This window comes from Staurois parvus, unplaced genomic scaffold (genome assembly GCF_062004578.1).
Source record: "Staurois parvus isolate SC_StPar_1 unplaced genomic scaffold, SC_StPar_1.0 ptg001302l, whole genome shotgun sequence".
NCBI lineage: Eukaryota > Metazoa > Chordata > Amphibia > Anura > Ranidae > Staurois > Staurois parvus.
The window spans coordinates 12,646,739-12,663,864 of record NW_028319098.1 but is presented as its reverse complement, the minus strand read 5'-3'; the positions used below and the strand labels follow the sequence as shown (position 1 = coordinate 12,663,864).

At 40.8% G+C, this 17,126-nt stretch overlaps 21 non-coding genes across 21 annotated transcripts; all 21 read right to left on the bottom strand.

The window, feature by feature from the left end:
* Positions 1–415: 415 nt before the first annotated feature.
* Positions 416–500, bottom strand: TRNAR-UCU (transfer RNA arginine (anticodon UCU)). The gene is given in 2 exon segments: positions 416–451; positions 464–500. It is a non-coding gene; the product is annotated as a tRNA-Arg (tRNA).
* Positions 501–1,123: 623 nt separating this feature from the next.
* TRNAR-UCU (transfer RNA arginine (anticodon UCU)) lies at positions 1,124–1,208 on the bottom strand. Its single transcript is given in 2 exon segments — positions 1,124–1,159; positions 1,172–1,208. It is a non-coding gene; the product is annotated as a tRNA-Arg (tRNA).
* A 623-nt stretch (positions 1,209–1,831) lies between these two features.
* Positions 1,832–1,916, bottom strand: TRNAR-UCU (transfer RNA arginine (anticodon UCU)). Its single transcript is given in 2 exon segments — positions 1,832–1,867; positions 1,880–1,916. It is a non-coding gene; the product is annotated as a tRNA-Arg (tRNA).
* A 623-nt stretch (positions 1,917–2,539) lies between these two features.
* On the bottom strand, positions 2,540–2,624 carry TRNAR-UCU (transfer RNA arginine (anticodon UCU)). The gene is given in 2 exon segments: positions 2,540–2,575; positions 2,588–2,624. It is a non-coding gene; the product is annotated as a tRNA-Arg (tRNA).
* A 623-nt stretch (positions 2,625–3,247) lies between these two features.
* TRNAR-UCU (transfer RNA arginine (anticodon UCU)) lies at positions 3,248–3,332 on the bottom strand. Its single transcript is given in 2 exon segments — positions 3,248–3,283; positions 3,296–3,332. It is a non-coding gene; the product is annotated as a tRNA-Arg (tRNA).
* A 623-nt stretch (positions 3,333–3,955) lies between these two features.
* Positions 3,956–4,040, bottom strand: TRNAR-UCU (transfer RNA arginine (anticodon UCU)). The gene is given in 2 exon segments: positions 3,956–3,991; positions 4,004–4,040. It is a non-coding gene; the product is annotated as a tRNA-Arg (tRNA).
* A 623-nt stretch (positions 4,041–4,663) lies between these two features.
* TRNAR-UCU (transfer RNA arginine (anticodon UCU)) lies at positions 4,664–4,748 on the bottom strand. Its single transcript is given in 2 exon segments — positions 4,664–4,699; positions 4,712–4,748. It is a non-coding gene; the product is annotated as a tRNA-Arg (tRNA).
* Positions 4,749–5,371: 623 nt separating this feature from the next.
* On the bottom strand, positions 5,372–5,456 carry TRNAR-UCU (transfer RNA arginine (anticodon UCU)). The gene is given in 2 exon segments: positions 5,372–5,407; positions 5,420–5,456. It is a non-coding gene; the product is annotated as a tRNA-Arg (tRNA).
* Positions 5,457–6,079: 623 nt separating this feature from the next.
* On the bottom strand, positions 6,080–6,164 carry TRNAR-UCU (transfer RNA arginine (anticodon UCU)). The gene is given in 2 exon segments: positions 6,080–6,115; positions 6,128–6,164. It is a non-coding gene; the product is annotated as a tRNA-Arg (tRNA).
* Positions 6,165–6,787: 623 nt separating this feature from the next.
* TRNAR-UCU (transfer RNA arginine (anticodon UCU)) lies at positions 6,788–6,872 on the bottom strand. Its single transcript is given in 2 exon segments — positions 6,788–6,823; positions 6,836–6,872. It is a non-coding gene; the product is annotated as a tRNA-Arg (tRNA).
* Positions 6,873–7,495: 623 nt separating this feature from the next.
* TRNAR-UCU (transfer RNA arginine (anticodon UCU)) lies at positions 7,496–7,580 on the bottom strand. The gene is given in 2 exon segments: positions 7,496–7,531; positions 7,544–7,580. It is a non-coding gene; the product is annotated as a tRNA-Arg (tRNA).
* A 623-nt stretch (positions 7,581–8,203) lies between these two features.
* On the bottom strand, positions 8,204–8,288 carry TRNAR-UCU (transfer RNA arginine (anticodon UCU)). The gene is given in 2 exon segments: positions 8,204–8,239; positions 8,252–8,288. It is a non-coding gene; the product is annotated as a tRNA-Arg (tRNA).
* A 623-nt stretch (positions 8,289–8,911) lies between these two features.
* TRNAR-UCU (transfer RNA arginine (anticodon UCU)) lies at positions 8,912–8,996 on the bottom strand. Its single transcript is given in 2 exon segments — positions 8,912–8,947; positions 8,960–8,996. It is a non-coding gene; the product is annotated as a tRNA-Arg (tRNA).
* A 1,319-nt stretch (positions 8,997–10,315) lies between these two features.
* Positions 10,316–10,400, bottom strand: TRNAR-UCU (transfer RNA arginine (anticodon UCU)). Its single transcript is given in 2 exon segments — positions 10,316–10,351; positions 10,364–10,400. It is a non-coding gene; the product is annotated as a tRNA-Arg (tRNA).
* A 623-nt stretch (positions 10,401–11,023) lies between these two features.
* Positions 11,024–11,108, bottom strand: TRNAR-UCU (transfer RNA arginine (anticodon UCU)). The gene is given in 2 exon segments: positions 11,024–11,059; positions 11,072–11,108. It is a non-coding gene; the product is annotated as a tRNA-Arg (tRNA).
* A 623-nt stretch (positions 11,109–11,731) lies between these two features.
* TRNAR-UCU (transfer RNA arginine (anticodon UCU)) lies at positions 11,732–11,816 on the bottom strand. The gene is given in 2 exon segments: positions 11,732–11,767; positions 11,780–11,816. It is a non-coding gene; the product is annotated as a tRNA-Arg (tRNA).
* Positions 11,817–13,135: 1,319 nt separating this feature from the next.
* TRNAR-UCU (transfer RNA arginine (anticodon UCU)) lies at positions 13,136–13,220 on the bottom strand. Its single transcript is given in 2 exon segments — positions 13,136–13,171; positions 13,184–13,220. It is a non-coding gene; the product is annotated as a tRNA-Arg (tRNA).
* A 1,322-nt stretch (positions 13,221–14,542) lies between these two features.
* On the bottom strand, positions 14,543–14,627 carry TRNAR-UCU (transfer RNA arginine (anticodon UCU)). Its single transcript is given in 2 exon segments — positions 14,543–14,578; positions 14,591–14,627. It is a non-coding gene; the product is annotated as a tRNA-Arg (tRNA).
* Positions 14,628–15,250: 623 nt separating this feature from the next.
* Positions 15,251–15,335, bottom strand: TRNAR-UCU (transfer RNA arginine (anticodon UCU)). The gene is given in 2 exon segments: positions 15,251–15,286; positions 15,299–15,335. It is a non-coding gene; the product is annotated as a tRNA-Arg (tRNA).
* A 623-nt stretch (positions 15,336–15,958) lies between these two features.
* TRNAR-UCU (transfer RNA arginine (anticodon UCU)) lies at positions 15,959–16,043 on the bottom strand. Its single transcript is given in 2 exon segments — positions 15,959–15,994; positions 16,007–16,043. It is a non-coding gene; the product is annotated as a tRNA-Arg (tRNA).
* A 623-nt stretch (positions 16,044–16,666) lies between these two features.
* On the bottom strand, positions 16,667–16,751 carry TRNAR-UCU (transfer RNA arginine (anticodon UCU)). Its single transcript is given in 2 exon segments — positions 16,667–16,702; positions 16,715–16,751. It is a non-coding gene; the product is annotated as a tRNA-Arg (tRNA).
* Between the last annotated feature and the right edge of the window lie 375 nt (positions 16,752–17,126).

The window sequence follows — 17,126 nt, the reverse complement described above, 5'->3', positions numbered from 1 at the left end:
TTTAAAGGTGAGAGATGGCAAGGGTTGAATTGCAAGTTTAGTGGTGTCATTGGTTAAGGCGGGACATGCTTTGATAATATTATGGAGATGAAGGTAGCAAGATTTGGAAAGTGAATGGATGTGTGTTAGAAATAGGAGAGGACAGAGTCCAGGATTACGACTAGCACGAGGGAAGAGAGGGATAGAATGCAGCTTAGCTTACTGCTTCCCCTCTTTGCTCCGTATTTCACAGGGTACCTCTAATCTTGTTGAATTGATTAGTCAACTCTCAAGAGAACCTTGAATTAAAAGGCTCTATCATTAACTTTTTTAGCAAATCTACTTTACTATCGCTCCCGTATGAATGGAATCCTTTGCTTTACAGAAATAGAGCAGCAAGTAAGGAATGTAGCTATGGATGAGGTCTATATAAAACCGACTCTGGTGGGACTCGAACCCACAACCTTTGAATTACTACACCAGCTAGAAGTCCAATGCGCTATCCATTGCGCCACAGAGCCCTCCATGAGAGCTATCTTAGAGGAAGCTTACTGAGGAACTACTAAAGGAGTAGAAAATAAACTCTTCCAAAATATGGCTGACAATAGAGTGTAGGAATGAACTTAAGATTCGTTCCAGTTACAGTTTTGGACCGAAAGTTTCCTATTCATGTGTTCTTGTGATTGATGGATCTGTGGAGAGGCAGGCCAAAGATTAGGGATTTGCATTTTTAAAGGTGAGAGATGGCAAGGGTTGAATTGCAAGTTTAGTGGTGTCATTGGTTAAGGCGGGACATGCTTTGATAATATTATGGAGGTGAAGGTAGCAAGATTCGGAAAGTGAATGGATGTGTGTTAGAAATAGGAGAGGACAGAGTCCAGGATTACGACTAGCACGAGGGAAGAGAGGGATAGAATGCAGCTTAGCTTACTGCTTCCCCTCTTTGCTCCGTATTTCACAGGGTACCTCTAATCTTGTTGAATTGATTAGTCAACTCTCAAGAGAACCTTGAATTAAAAGGCTCTATCATTAACTTTTTTAGCAAATCTACTTTACTATCGCTCCCGTATGAATGGAATCCTTTGCTTTACAGAAATAGAGCAGCAATTGAGGAATGTAGCTATGGATGAGGTCTATATAAAACCAACTCTGGTGGGACTCGAACCCACAACCTTTAAATTACTACACCAGCTAGAAGTCCAATGCGCTATCCATTGCGCCACAGAGCCCTCCATGAGAGCTATCTTAGAGGAACCTTACTGAGGAACTACTAAAGGAGTAGAAAATAAACTCTTCCAAAATATGGCTGACAATAGAGTGTAGGAATGAACTTAAGATTCGTTCCAGTTACAGTTTTGGACCGAAAGTTTCCTATTCATGTGTTCTTGTGATTGATGGATCTGTGGAGAGGCAGGCCAAAGATTAGGGATTTGCATTTTTAAAGGTGAGAGATGGCAAGGGTTGAATTGCAAGTTTAGTGGTGTCATTGGTTAAGGCGGGACATGCTTTGATAATATTATGGAGGTGAAGGTAGCAAGATTCGGAAAGTGAATGGATGTGTGTTAGAAATAGGAGAGGACAGAGTCCAGGATTACGACTAGCACGAGGGAAGAGAGGGATAGAATGCAGCTTAGCTTACTACTTCCCCTCTTTGCTCCGTATTTCACAGGGTACCTCTAATCTTGTTGAATTGATTAGTCAACTCTCAAGAGAACCTTGAATTAAAAGGCTCTATCATTAACTTTTTTAGCAAATCTACTTTACTATCGCTACCATATGAATTGAATCCTTTGCTTTACAGAAATAGAGCAGCAAGTGAGGAATGTAGCTATGGATGAGGTCTATATAAAACCAACTCTGGTGGGACTCGAACCCACAACCTTTGAATTACTACACCAGCTAGAAGTCCAATGCGCTATACATTGCGCCACAGAGCCCTCTGTGATAGCTATCTTAGAAGATCTTTACTGAGGAACTACTAAAGGAGTAGAAAATAAACTCTTCCAAAATATGGCTGACAATAGAATGTAGGAATGAACTTAAGATTCATTCCAGTTACAGTTTTGGAGCGAACGTTTCCTACTCATGTGTTCTTGTGATTGATGAATTTGTGGTGAGGCAGGCCAAAGATTAGGGATTTGTATTTTTAAAGGTGAGAGATGGCAAGGGTTGAATTGCAAGTTTAGTGGTGTCATTGGTTAAGGCGGGACATGCTTTGATAATATTATGGAGGTGAAGGTAGCAAGATTTGGAAAGTGAATGGATGTGTGTTTGAAATAGGAGAGGACAGAGTCCAGGATTACGACTAGCACGAGGGAAGAGAGGGATAGAATGCAGCTTAGCTTACTGCTTCCCCTCTTTGCTCCGTATTTCACAGGGTACCTCTAATCTTGTTGAATTGATTAGTCAACTCTCAAGAGAACCTTGAATTAAAAAGCTCTATCATTAACTTTTTTAGCAAATCTACTTTACTATCTCTCCCGTATGAATGGAATCCTTTGCTTTACAGAAATAGAGCAGCAAGTGAGGAATGTAGCTATGGATGAGGTCTATATAAAAATGACTCTGGTGGGACTCGGACCCACAACCTTTGAATTACTACACCAGCTAGAAGTCCAATGCGCTATCCATTGCGCCACAGAGCCCTCTGTGATAGCTATCTTAGAGGATCTTTACTGAGGAACTACTAAAGGAGTAGAAAATAAACTCTTCCAAAATATGGCTGACAATAGAGTGTAGGAATGAACTTAAAATTCATTCCAGTTACAGTTTTGGAGCGAACGTTTCCTACTCATGTGTTCTTGTGATTGATGGATTTGTGGAGAGGCAGGCCAAAGATTAGGGATTTGTATTTTTAAAGGTGAGAGATGGCAAGGGTTGAATTGCAAGTTTAGTGGTGTCATTGGTTAAGGCGGGGCATGCTTTGATAATATTATGGAGGTGAAGGTAGCAAGATTTGGAAAGTGAATGGATGTGTGTTAGAAATAGGAGAGGACAGAGTCCAGGATTACGACTAGCACGAGGGAAGAGAGGGATAGAATGCAGCTTAGCTTACTGCTTCCCCTCTTTGCTCCGTATTTCACAGGGTACCTCTAATCTTGTTGAATTGATTAGTCAACTCCCAAGAGAACCTTGAATTAAAAAGCTCTATCATTAACTTTTTTAGCAAATCTACTTTACTATCGCTCCCGTATGAATGGAATCCTTTGCTTTACAGAAACAGAGCAGCAAGTGAGGAATGTAGCTATGGATGAGGTCTATATAAAACCGACTCTGGTGGGACTCGAACCCACAACCTTTGAATTACTACACCAGCTAGAAGTCCAATGCGCTATCCATTGCGCCACAGAGCCCTCTGTGATAGCTATCTTAGAGGATCTTTACTGAGGAACTACTAAAGGAGTAGAAAATGAACTCTTCCAAAATATGGCTGACAATAGAGTGTAGGAATGAACTTAAGATTCATTCCAGTTACAGTTTTGGAGCGAACATTTCCTACTCATGTGTTCTTGTGATTGATGGATTTGTGGAGAGGCAGGCCAAAGTTTAGGGATTTGCATTTTTAAAGGTGAGAGATGGCAAGGGTTGAATTGCAAGTTTAGTGGTGTCATTGGTTAAGGCGGGACATGCTTTGATAATATTATGGAGATGAAGGTAGCAAGATTTGGAAAGTGAATGGATGTGTGTTAGAAATAGGAGAGGACAGAGTCCAGGATTACGACTAGCACGAGGGAAGAGAGGGATAGAATGCAGCTTAGCTTACTGCTTCCCCTCTTTGCTCCGTATTTCACAGGGTACCTCTAATCTTGTTGAATTGATTAGTCAACTCTCAAGAGAACCTTGAATTAAAAGGCTCTATCATTAACTTTTTTAGCAAATCTACTTTACTATCGCTCCCGTATGAATGGAATCCTTTGCTTTACAGAAATAGAGCAGCAAGTGAGGAATGTAGCTATGGATGAGGTCTATATAAAACCGACTCTGGTGGGACTCGAACCCACAACTTTTCAATTACTACACCAGCTAGAAGTCCAATGCGCTATCCATTGCGCCACAGAGCCCTCTGTGGTAGCTATCTTAGAGGATCTTTACTGAGGAACTACTAAAGGAGTAGAAAATAAACTCTTCCAAAATATGGCTGACAATAGAATGTAGGAATGAACTTAAGATTCATTCCAGTTACAGTTTTGGAGCAAACGTTTCCTACTCATGTGTTCTTGTGATTGATGGATTTGTGGAGAGGCAGGCCAAAGTTTAGGGATTTGCATTTTTAAAGGTGAGAGATGGCAAGGGTTGAATTGCAAGTTTAGTGGTGTCATTGGTTAAGGCGGGACATGCTTTGATAATATTATGGAGATGAAGGTAGCAAGATTTGGAAAGTGAATGGATGTGTGTTAGAAATAGGAGAGGACAGAGTCCAGGATTACGACTAGCACGAGGGAAGAGAGGGATAGAATGCAGCTTAGCTTACTGCTTCCCCTCTTTGCTCCGTATTTCACAGGGTACCTCTAATCTTGTTGAATTGATTAGTCAACTCTCAAGAGAACCTTGAATTAAAAAGCTCTATCATTAACTTTTTTAGCAAATCTACTTTACTATCGCTCCCGTATGAATGGAATCCTTTGCTTTACAGAAATAGAGCAGCAAGTGAGGAATGTAGCTATGGATGAGGTCTATATAAAACCGACTCTGGTGGGACTCGAACCCACAACCTTTGAATTACTACACCAGCTAGAAGTCCAATGCGCTATCCATTGCGCCACAGAGCCCTCTGCGATAGCTATCTTAGAGGATCTTTACTGAGGAACTACTAAAGGAGTAGAAAATGAACTCTTCCAAAATATGGCTGACAATAGAGTGTAGGAATGAACTTAAGATTCATTCCAGTTACAGTTTTGGAGCGAACATTTCCTACTCATGTGTTCTTGTGATTGATGGATTTGTGGAGAGGCAGGCCAAAGTTTAGGGATTTGCATTTTTAAAGGTGAGAGATGGCAAGGGTTGAATTGCAAGTTTAGTGGTGTCATTGGTTAAGGCGGGACATGCTTTGATAATATTATGGAGATGAAGGTAGCAAGATTTGGAAAGTGAATGGATGTGTGTTAGAAATAGGAGAGGACAGAGTCCAGGATTACGACTAGCACGAGGGAAGAGAGGGATAGAATGCAGCTTAGCTTACTGCTTCCCCTCTTTGCTCCGTATTTCACAGGGTACCTCTAATCTTGTTGAATTGATTAGTCAACTCTCAAGAGAACCTTGAATTAAAAGGCTCTATCATTAACTTTTTTAGCAAATCTACTTTACTATCGCTCCCGTATGAATGGAATCCTTTGCTTTACAGAAATAGAGCAGCAAGTGAGGAATGTAGCTATGGATGAGGTCTATATAAAACCGACTCTGGTGGGACTCGAACCCACAACCTTTCAATTACTACACCAGCTAGAAGTCCAATGCGCTATCCATTGCGCCACAGAGCCCTCTGTGGTAGCTATCTTAGAGGATCTTTACTGAGGAACTACTAAAGGAGTAGAAAATAAACTCTTCCAAAATATGGCTGACAATAGAATGTAGGAATGAACTTAAGATTTATTCCAGTTACAGTTTTGGAGCGAACGTTTCCTACTCATGTGTTCTTGTGATTGATGGATTTGTGGAGAGGCAGGCCAAAGTTTAGGGATTTGCATTTTTAAAGGTGAGAGATGGCAAGGGTTGAATTGCAAGTTTAGTGGTGTCATTGGTTAAGGCGGGACATGCTTTGATAATATTATGGAGATGAAGGTAGCAAGATTTGGAAAGTGAATGGATGTGTGTTAGAAATAGGAGAGGACAGAGTCCAGGATTACGATTAGCACGAGGGAAGAGAGGGATAGAATGCAGCTTAGCTTACTGCTTCCCCTCTTTGCTCCGTATTTCACAGGGTACCTCTAAACTTGTTGAATTGATTAGTCAACTCTCAAGAGAACCTTGAATTAAAAAGCTCTATCATTAACTTTTTTAGCAAATCTACTTTACTATCGCTCCCGTATGAATGGAATCCTTTGCTTTACAGAAATAGAGCAGCAAGTGAGGAATGTAGCTATGGATGAGGTCTATATAAAACCGACTCTGGTGGGACTCGAACCCACAACCTTTGAATTACTACACCAGCTAGAAGTCCAATGCGCTATCCATTGCGCCACAGAGCCCTCTGTGATAGCTATCTTAGAGGATCTTTACTGAGGAACTACTAAAGGAGTAGAAAATGAACTCTTCCAAAATATGGCTGACAATAGAGTGTAGGAATGAACTTAAGATTCATTCCAGTTACAGTTTTGGAGCGAACATTTCCTACTCATGTGTTCTTGTGATTGATGGATTTGTGGAGAGGCAGGCCAAAGTTTAGGGATTTGCATTTTTAAAGGTGAGAGATGGCAAGGGTTGAATTGCAAGTTTAGTGGTGTCATTGGTTAAGGCGGGACATGCTTTGATAATATTATGGAGATGAAGGTAGCAAGATTTGGAAAGTGAATGGATGTGTGTTAGAAATAGGAGAGGACAGAGTCCAGGATTACGACTAGCACGAGGGAAGAGAGGGATAGAATGCAGCTTAGCTTACTGCTTCCCCTCTTTGCTCCGTATTTCACAGGGTACCTCTAATCTTGTTGAATTGATTAGTCAACTCTCAAGAGAACCTTGAATTAAAAGGCTCTATCATTAACTTTTTTAGCAAATCTACTTTACTATCGCTCCCGTATGAATGGAATCCTTTGCTTTACAGAAATAGAGCAGCAAGTGAGGAATGTAGCTATGGATGAGGTCTATATAAAACCGACTCTGGTGGGACTCGAACCCACAACTTTTCAATTACTACACCAGCTAGAAGTCCAATGCGCTATCCATTGCGCCACAGAGCCCTCTGTGGTAGCTATCTTAGAGGATCTTTACTGAGGAACTTCTAAAGGAGTAGAAAATAAACTCTTCCAAAATATGGCTGACAATAGAATGTAGGAATGAACTTAAGATTCATTCCAGTTACAGTTTTGGAGCGAACGTTTCCTACTCATGTGTTCTTGTGATTGATGGATTTGTGGAGAGGCAGGCCAAAGTTTAGGGATTTGCATTTTTAAAGGTGAGAGATGGCAAGGGTTGAATTGCAAGTTTAGTGGTGTCATTGGTTAAGGCGGGACATGCTTTGATAATATTATGGAGATGAAGGTAGCAAGATTTGGAAAGTGAATGGATGTGTGTTAGAAATAGGAGAGGACAGAGTCCAGGATTACGACTAGCACGAGGGAAGAGAGGGATAGAATGCAGCTTAGCTTACTGCTTCCCCTCTTTGCTCCGTATTTCACAGGGTACCTCTAATCTTGTTGAATTGATTAGTCAACTCTCAAGAGAACCTTGAATTAAAAAGCTCTATCATTAACTTTTTTAGCAAATCTACTTTACTATCGCTCCCGTATGAATGGAATCCTTTGCTTTACAGAAATAGAGCAGCAAGTGAGGAATGTAGCTATGGATGAGGTCTATATAAAACCGACTCTGGTGGGACTCGAACCCACAACCTTTGAGTTACTACACCAGCTAGAAGTCCAATGCGCTATCCATTGCGCCACAGAGCCCTCTGTGATAGCTATCTTAGAGGATCTTTACTGAGGAACTACTAAAGGAGTAGAAAATTAACTCTTCCAAAATATGGCTGACAATAGAGTGTAGGAATGAACTTAAGATTCATTCCAGTTACAGTTTTGGAGCGAACATTTCCTACTCATGTGTTCTTGTGATTGATGGATTTGTGGAGAGGCAGGCCAAAGTTTAGGGATTTGCATTTTTAAAGGTGAGAGATGGCAAGGGTTGAATTGCAAGTTTAGTGGTGTCATTGGTTAAGGCGGGACATGCTTTGATAATATTATGGAGATGAAGGTAGCAAGATTTGGAAAGTGAATGGATGTGTGTTAGAAATAGGAGAGGACAGAGTCCAGGATTACGACTAGCACGAGGGAAGAGAGGGATAGAATGCAGCTTAGCTTACTGCTTCCCCTCTTTGCTCCGTATTTCACAGGGTACCTCTAATCTTGTTGAATTGATTAGTCAACTCCCAAGAGAACCTTGAATTAAAAAGCTCTATCATTAACTTTTTTAGCAAATCTACTTTACTATCGCTCCCGTATGAATGGAATCCTTTGCTTTACAGAAATAGAGCAGCAAGTGAGGAATGTAGCTATGGATGAGGTCTATATAAAATCGACTCTGGTGGGACTCGAACCCACAACCTTTGAATTACTACACCAGCTAGAAGTCCAATGCGCTATCCATTGCGCCACAGAGCCCTCTGTGATAGCTATCTTAGAGGATCTTTACTGAGGAACTACTAAAGGAGTAGAAAATGAACTCTTCCAAAATATGGCTGACAATAGAGTGTAGGAATGAACTTAAAATTCATTCCAGTTACAGTTTTGGAGCGAACGTTTCCTACTCATGTGTTCTTGTGATTGATGAATTTGTGGAGAGGCAGGCCAAAGATTAGGGATTTGTATTTTTAAAGGTGAGAGATGGCAAGGGTTGAATTGCAAGTTTAGTGGTGTCATTGGTTAAGGCGGGACATGCTTTGATAATATTATGGAGGTGAAGGTAGCAAGATTTGGAAAGTGAATGGATGTGTGTTAGAAATAGGAGAGGACAGAGTCCAGGATTACGACTAGCACGAGGGAAGAAAGGGATAGAATTCAGCTTAGCTTACTGCTTCCCCTCTTTGCTCCGTATTTCACAGGGTACCTCTAATCTTTTTGAATTGATTAGTCAACTCTCAAGAGAACCTTGAATTAAAAAGCTCTATCATTAACTTTTTTAGCAAATCTACTTTACTATCGCTCCCGTATGAATGGAATCCTTTGCTTTATAGAAATAGAGCAGCAAGTGAGGAATGTAGCTATGGATGAGGTCTATATAAAACCGACTCTGGTGGGACTCGAACCCACAACCTTTGAATTACTACACCAGCTAGAAGTCCAATGCGCTATCCATTGCGCCACAGAGCCCTCCATGAGAGCTGTCTTAGAGGATCTTTACTGAGGAACTACTAAAGGAGTAGAAAATTAACTCTTCCAAAATATGGCTGACAATAGAGTGTAGGAATGAACTTAAGATTCATTCCAGTTACAGTTTTGGAGCGAACGTTTCCTACTCATGTGTTCTTGTGATTGATGGATTTGTGGAGAGGCAGGCCAAAGATTAGGGATTTGTATTTTTAAAGGTGAGAGATGGCAAGGGTTAAATTACAAGTTTAGTGGTGTCATTGGTTAAGGCGGGACATGCTTTGATAATATTATGGAGGTGAAGGTAGCAAGATTTGGAAAGTGAATGGATGTGTGTTAGAAATAGGAGAGGACAGAGTCCAGGATTACGACTAGCACGAGGGAAGAGAGGGATAGAATGCAGCTTAGCTTACTGCTTCCCCTCTTTGCTCCGTATTTCACAGGGTACCTCTAATCTTTTTGAATTGATTAGTCAACTCTCAAGGGAACCTTGAATTAAAAAGCTCTATCATTAACTTTTTTAGCAAATCTACTTTACTATCGCTCCCGTATGAATGGAATCCTTTGCTTTACAGAAATAGAGCAGCAAGTGAGGAATGTAGCTATGGATGAGGTCTATATAAAACTGACTCTGGTGGGACTCGAACCCACAACCTTTGAATTACTACACCAGCTAGAAGTCCATTGCGCCATAGAGCCCTCCATGAGAACTAGCTTAGAGAATCTTTACTGAGGAACTACTAAAGGAGTAGAAAATAAACTCTTCCAAAATATGGCTGACAATAGAGTGTAGGAATGAACTTAAGATTCGATCCAGTTACAGTTTTGGACCGAAAGTTTCCTACTCATGTGTTCTTGTGATTGATGGATCTGTGTAGAGGCAGGCCAAAGATTAGGGATTTGCATTTTTAAAGGTGAGAGATGGCAAGGGTTGAATTGCAAGGTTAGTGGTGTCATTGGTTAAGGCGGGACATGCTTTGATAATATTATGGAGGTGAAGGTAGCAAGATTTGGAAAGTGAATGGATGTGTGTTAGAAATAGGAGAGGACAGAGTCCAGGATTACGACTAGCACGAGGGAAGAGAGGGATAGAATGCAGCTTAGCTTACTGCTTCCCCTCTTTGCTCCGTATTTCACAGGGTACCTCTAATCTTGTTGAATTGATTAGTCAACTCTCAAGAGAACCTTGAATTAAAAGGCTCTATCATTAACTTTTTTAGCAAATCTACTTTACTATCGCTCCCGTATGAATGGAATCCTTTGCTTTACAGAAATAGAGCAGCAAGTGAGGAATGTAGGTTTGGATTAGGTCTATATAAAACTGACTCTGGTGGGACTCGAACCCACAACCTTTGAATTACTACACCAGCTAGAAGTCCAATGCGCTATCCATTGTGCCACAGAGCCCTCTGTGATAGCTATCTTAGAGGATCTTTACTGAGGAACTACTAAAGGAGTAGAAAATGAACTCTTCCAAAATATGGCTGACAATAGAGTGTAGGAATGAACTTAAGATTCATTCCAGTTACAGTTTTGGAGCGAACGTTTCCTACTCATGTGTTCTTGTGATTGATGGATTTGTGGAGAGGCAGGCCAAAGATTAGGGATTTGTATTTTTAAAGGTGAGAGATGGCAAGGGTTGAATTGCAAGTTTAGTGGTGTCATTGGTTAAGGCGGGACATGCTTTGATAATATTATGGAGATGAAGGTAGCAAGATTTGGAAAGTGAATGGATGTGTGTTAGAAATAGGAGAGGACAGAGTCCAGGATTACGACTAGCACGAGGGAAGAGAGGGATAGAATGCAGCTTAGCTTACTGCTTCCCCTCTTTGCTCCGTATTTCACAGGGTACCTCTAATCTTGTTGAATTGATTAGTCAACTCTCAAGAGAACCTTGAATTAAAAAGCTCTATCATTAACTTTTTTAGCAAATCTACTTTACTATCGCTCCCGTATGAATGGAATCCTTTGCTTTACAGAAATAGAGCAGCAAGTGAGGAATGTAGCTATGGATGAGGTCTATATAAAAATGACTCTGGTGGGACTCGGACCCACAACCTTTGAATTACTACACCAGCTAGAAGTCCAATGCGCTATCCATTGCGCCACGGAGCCCTCTGTGATAGCTATCTTAGAGGATCTTTACTGAGGAACTACTAAAGGAGTAGAAAATAAACTCTTCCAAAATATGGCTGACAATAGAGTGTAGGAATGAACTTAAAATTCATTCCAGTTACAGTTTTGGAGTGAACGTTTCCTACTCATGTGTTCTTGTGATTGATGAATTTGTGGAGAGGCAGGCCAAAGATTAGGGATTTGTATTTTTAAAGGTGAGAGATGGCAAGGGTTGAATTGCAAGTTTAGTGGTGTCATTGGTTAAGGCGGGACATGCTTTGATAATATTATGGAGGTGAAGGTAGCAAGATTTGGAAAGTGAATGGATGTGTGTTAGAAATAGGAGAGGACAGAGTCCAGGATTACGACTAGCACGAGGGAAGAAAGGGATAGAATTCAGCTTAGCTTACTGCTTCCCCTCTTTGCTCCGTATTTCACAGGGTACCTCTAATCTTTTTGAATTGATTAGTCAACTCTCAAGAGAACCTTGAATTAAAAAGCTCTATCATTAACTTTTTTAGCAAATCTACTTTACTATCGCTCCCGTATGAATGGAATCCTTTGCTTTATAGAAATAGAGCAGCAAGTGAGGAATGTAGCTATGGATGAGGTCTATATAAAACCGACTCTGGTGGGACTCGAACCCACAACCTTTGAATTACTACACCAGCTAGAAGTCCAATGCGCTATCCATTGCGCCACAGAGCCCTCCATGAGAGCTGTCTTAGAGGATCTTTACTGAGGAACTACTAAAGGAGTAGAAAATTAACTCTTCCAAAATATGGCTGACAATAGAGTGTAGGAATGAACTTAAGATTCATTCCAGTTACAGTTTTGGAGCGAACGTTTCCTACTCATGTGTTCTTGTGATTGATGGATTTGTGGAGAGGCAGGCCAAAGATTAGGGATTTGTATTTTTAAAGGTGAGAGATGGCAAGGGTTAAATTACAAGTTTAGTGGTGTCATTGGTTAAGGCGGGACATGCTTTGATAATATTATGGAGGTGAAGGTAGCAAGATTTGGAAAGTGAATGGATGTGTGTTAGAAATAGGAGAGGACAGAGTCCAGGATTACGACTAGCACGAGGGAAGAGAGGGATAGAATGCAGCTTAGCTTACTGCTTCCCCTCTTTGCTCCGTATTTCACAGGGTACCTCTAATCTTTTTGAATTGATTAGTCAACTCTCAAGGGAACCTTGAATTAAAAAGCTCTATCATTAACTTTTTTAGCAAATCTACTTTACTATCGCTCCCGTATGAATGGAATCCTTTGCTTTACAGAAATAGAGCAGCAAGTGAGGAATGTAGCTATGGATGAGGTCTATATAAAACTGACTCTGGTGGGACTCGAACCCACAACCTTTGAATTACTCCACCAGCTAGAAGTCCATTGCGCCATAGAGCCCTCCATGAGAACTAGCTTAGAGAATCTTTACTGAGGAACTACTAAAGGAGTAGAAAATAAACTCTTCCAAAATATGGCTGACAATAGAGTGTAGGAATGAACTTAAGATTCGATCCAGTTACAGTTTTGGACCGAAAGTTTCCTACTCATGTGTTCTTGTGATTGATGGATCTGTGTAGAGGCAGGCCAAAGATTAGGGATTTGCATTTTTAAAGGTGAGAGATGGCAAGGGTTGAATTGCAAGGTTAGTGGTGTCATTGGTTAAGGCGGGACATGCTTTGATAATATTATGGAGGTGAAGGTAGCAAGATTTGGAAAGTGAATGGATGTGTGTTAGAAATAGGAGAGGACAGAGTCCAGGATTACGAATAGCACGAGGGAAGAGAGGGATAGAATGCAGCTTAGCTTACTGCTTCCCCTCTTTGCTCCGTATTTCACAGGGTACCTCTAATCTTGTTGAATTGATTAGTCAACTCTCAAGAGAACCTTGAATTAAAAGGCTCTATCATTAACTTTTTTAGCAAATCTACTTTACTATCGCTCCCGTATGAATGGAATCCTTTGCTTTACAGAAATAGAGCAGCAAGTGAGGAATGTAGGTTTGGATTAGGTCTATATAAAACTGACTCTGGTGGGACTCGAACCCACAACCTTTGAATTACTACACCAGCTAGAAGTCCAATGCGCTATCCATTGTGCCACAGTGCCCTCTGTGATAGCTATCTTAGAGGATCTTTACTGAGGAACTACTAAAGGAGTAGAAAATGAACTCTTCCAAAATATGGCTGACAATAGAGTGTAGGAATGAACTTAAGATTCATTCCAGTTACAGTTTTGGAGCGAACGTTTCCTACTCATGTGTTCTTGTGATTGATGGATTTGTGGAGAGGCAGGCCAAAGATTAGGGATTTGTATTTTTAAAGGTGAGAGATGGCAAGGGTTGAATTGCAAGTTTAGTGGTGTCATTGGTTAAGGCGGGACATGCTTTGATAATATTATGGAGATGAAGGTAGCAAGATTTGGAAAGTGAATGGATGTGTGTTAGAAATAGGAGAGGACAGAGTCCAGGATTACGACTAGCACGAGGGAAGAGAGGGATAGAATGCAGCTTAGCTTACTGCTTCCCCTCTTTGCTCCGTATTTCACAGGGTACCTCTAATTTTGTTGAATTGATTAGTCAACTCTCAAGAGAACCTTGAATTAAAAAGCTCTATCATTAACTTTTTTAGCAAATCTACTTTACTATCGCTCCCGTATGAATGGAATCCTTTGCTTTACAGAAATAGAGCAGCAAGTGGGGAATGTAGCTATGGATGAGGTCTATATAAAACCGACTCTGGTGGGACTCGAACCCACAACCTTTGAATTACTAAACCAGCTAGAAGTCCAATTCGCTATCCATTGCGCCTCTGTGATAGCTATCTTAGAGGATCGTTACTGAGGAACTACTAAAGGAGTAGAAAATAAACTCTTCCAAAATATGGCTGACAATAGAGTGTAGGAATGAACTTATGTTTCGTTCCAGTTACAGTTTTGGACCGAAAGTTTCCTACTCATGTGTTCTTGTGATTGATGGATTTGTGGAGAGGCAGGCCAAAGATTAGGGATTTGCATTTTTAAAGGTGAGAGATGGCAAGGGTTGAATTGCAAGTTTAGTGGTATCATTGGTTAAGGCGGGACATGCTTTGATAATATTATGGAGGTGAAGGTAGCAAGATTTGGAAAGTGAATGGATGTGTGTTAGAAATAGGAGAGGACAGAGTCCAGGATTACGACTAGCACGAGGGAAGAGAGGGATAGAATGCAGCTTAGCTTACTGCTTCCCCTCTTTGCTCCGTATTTCACAGGGTACCTCTAATCTTGTTGAATTGATTAGTCAACTCTCAAGAGAACCTTGAATTAAAAAGCTCTATCATTAACTTTTTTAGCAAATCTACTTTACTATCGCTCCCGTATGAATGGAATCCTTTGCTTTACAGAAATAGAGCAGCAAGTGAGGAATGTAGCTATGGATGAGGTCTATATAAAACCGACTCTGGTGGGACTCGAACCCACAACCTTTGAATTACTACACTAGCTAGAAGACCAATGCGCTATCCATTGCGCCACAGAGCCCTCTGTGATAACTATCTTAGAGGATCGTTACTGAGGAACTACTAAAGGAGTAGAAAATAAACTCTTCCAAAATATGGCTGACAATAGAGTGTAGGAATGAACTTATGTTTCGTTCCAGTTACAGTTTTGGACCGAAAGTTTCCTACTCATGTGTTCTTGTGATTGATGGATTTGTGGAGAGGCAGGCCAAAGATTAGGGATTTGCATTTTTAAAGGTGAGAGATGGCAAGGGTTGAATTGCAAGTTTAGTGGTATCATTGGTTAAGGCGGGACATGCTTTGATAATATTATGGAGGTGAAGGTAGCAAGATTTGGAAAGTGAATGGATGTGTGTTAGAAATAGGAGAGGACAGAGTCCAGGATTACGACTAGCACGAGGGAAGAGAGGGATAGAATGCAGCTTAGCTTACTGCTTCCCCTCTTTGCTCCGTATTTCACAGGGTACCTCTAATCTTGTTGAATTGATTAGTCAACTCTCAAGAGAACCTTGAATTAAAAGGCTCTATCAATAACTTTTTTAGCAAATCTACTTTACTATCGCTCCCGTATGAATGGAATCCTTTGCTTTACAGAAATAGAGCAGCAAGTGAGGAATGTAGCTATGGATGAGGTCTATATAAAACCGACTCTGGTGGGACTCGAACCCACAACCTTTGAATTACTACACCAGCTAGAAATACAATGCGCTATCCATTGCGCCACAGAGCCCTCTGTGATAGCTATCTTAGAGGATCTTTACTGAGGAACTACTAAAGGAGTAGAAAATAAACTCTTCCAAAATATGGCTGACAATAGAGTGTAGGAATGAACTTAAGATTCGTTCCAGTTACAGTTTTGGACCGAAAGTTTCCTACTCATGTGTTCTTGTGATTGATGGATCTGTGGAGAGGCAGGCCAAAGATTAGGGATTTGCATTTTTAAAGGTGAGAGATGGCAAGGCTTGAATTGCAAGTTTAGTGGTATCATTGGTTAAGGCGGGACATGCTTTGATAATATTATGGAGGTGAAGGTAGCAAGATTTGGAAAGTGAATGGATGTGTGTTAGAAATAGGAGAGGACAGAGTCCAGGATTACGACTAGCACGAGGGAAGAGAGGGATAGAATGCAGCTTAGCTTACTGCTTCCCCTCTTTGCTCCGTATTTCACAGGGTACCTCTAATCTTGTTGAATTGATTAGTCAACTCTCAAGAGAACCTTGAATTAAAAGGCTCTATCATTAACTTTTTTAGCAAATCTACTTTACTATCGCTCCCGTATGAATGGAATCCTTTGCTTTACAGAAATAGAGCAGCAAGTGAGGAATGTAGCTATGGATGAGGTCTATATAAAACTGACTCTGGTGGGACTCGAACCCACAACCTTTGAATTACTACACCAGCTAGAAGTCCAATGCGCTATCCATTGCGCCAAAGAGCCCTCTGTGATAGCTATCTTAGAGGAACTTTACTGAGGAACTACTAAAGGAGTAGAAAATAAACTCTTCCAAAATATGGCTGACAATAGAGTGTAGGAATGAACTTAAGATTCATTCCAGTTACAGTTTTGGAGCGAACGTTTCCTACTCATGTGTTCTTGTGATTGATGGATTTGTGCAGAGGCATGCCAAAGATTAGGGATTTGTATTTTTAAAGGTGAGAGATGGCAAGGGTTGAATTGCAAGTTTAGTGGTGTCATTGGTTACGGCGGGACATGCTTTGATAATATTATGGAGGTGAAGGTAGCAAGATTTGGAAAGTGAATGGATGTGTGTTTGAAATAGGAGAGGACAGAGTCCAGGATTACGACTAGCACGAGGGAAGAGAGGGATAGAATGCAGCTTAGCTTACTGCTTCCCCTCTTTGCTCCGTATTTCACAGGGTACCTCTAATCTTGTTGAATTGATTAGTCAACTCTCAAGAGAACCTTGAATTAAAAAGCTCTCTCATTAACTTTTTTAGCAAATCTACTTTACTATCGCTCCCGTATGAATGGAATCCTTTGCTTTACAGAAATAGAGCAGCAAGTGAGGAATGTAGCTATGGATGAGGTCTATATAAAAACGACTCTGGTGGGACTCGAACCCACAACCTTTGAATTACTACAACAGCTAGAAGTCCAATGCGCTATCCATTGCGCCACAGAGCCCTCTGTGATAGCTATCTTAGAGGATCTTTACTGAGGAACTAATAAAGGAGTAGAAAATAAACTTCCAAAATATGTCTGACAATAGAGTGTAGGAATGAACTTAAAATTCATTCCAGTTACAGGTTTGGAGCGAACGTTTCCTACTCATGTGTTCTTGTGATTGATGGATTTGTGGAGAGGCAGGCCAAAGATTATGGATTTGTATTTTAAAAGGTGAGAGATGGCAAGGGTTGAATTGCAAGTTTAGTGGTGTCATTGGTTAAGGCGGGACATGCTTTGATAATATTATGGAGGTGAAGGTAGCAAGATTTGGAAAGTGAATGGATGTGTGTTAGAAATAGGAGAGGACAGAGTCCAGGATTACGACTAGCACGA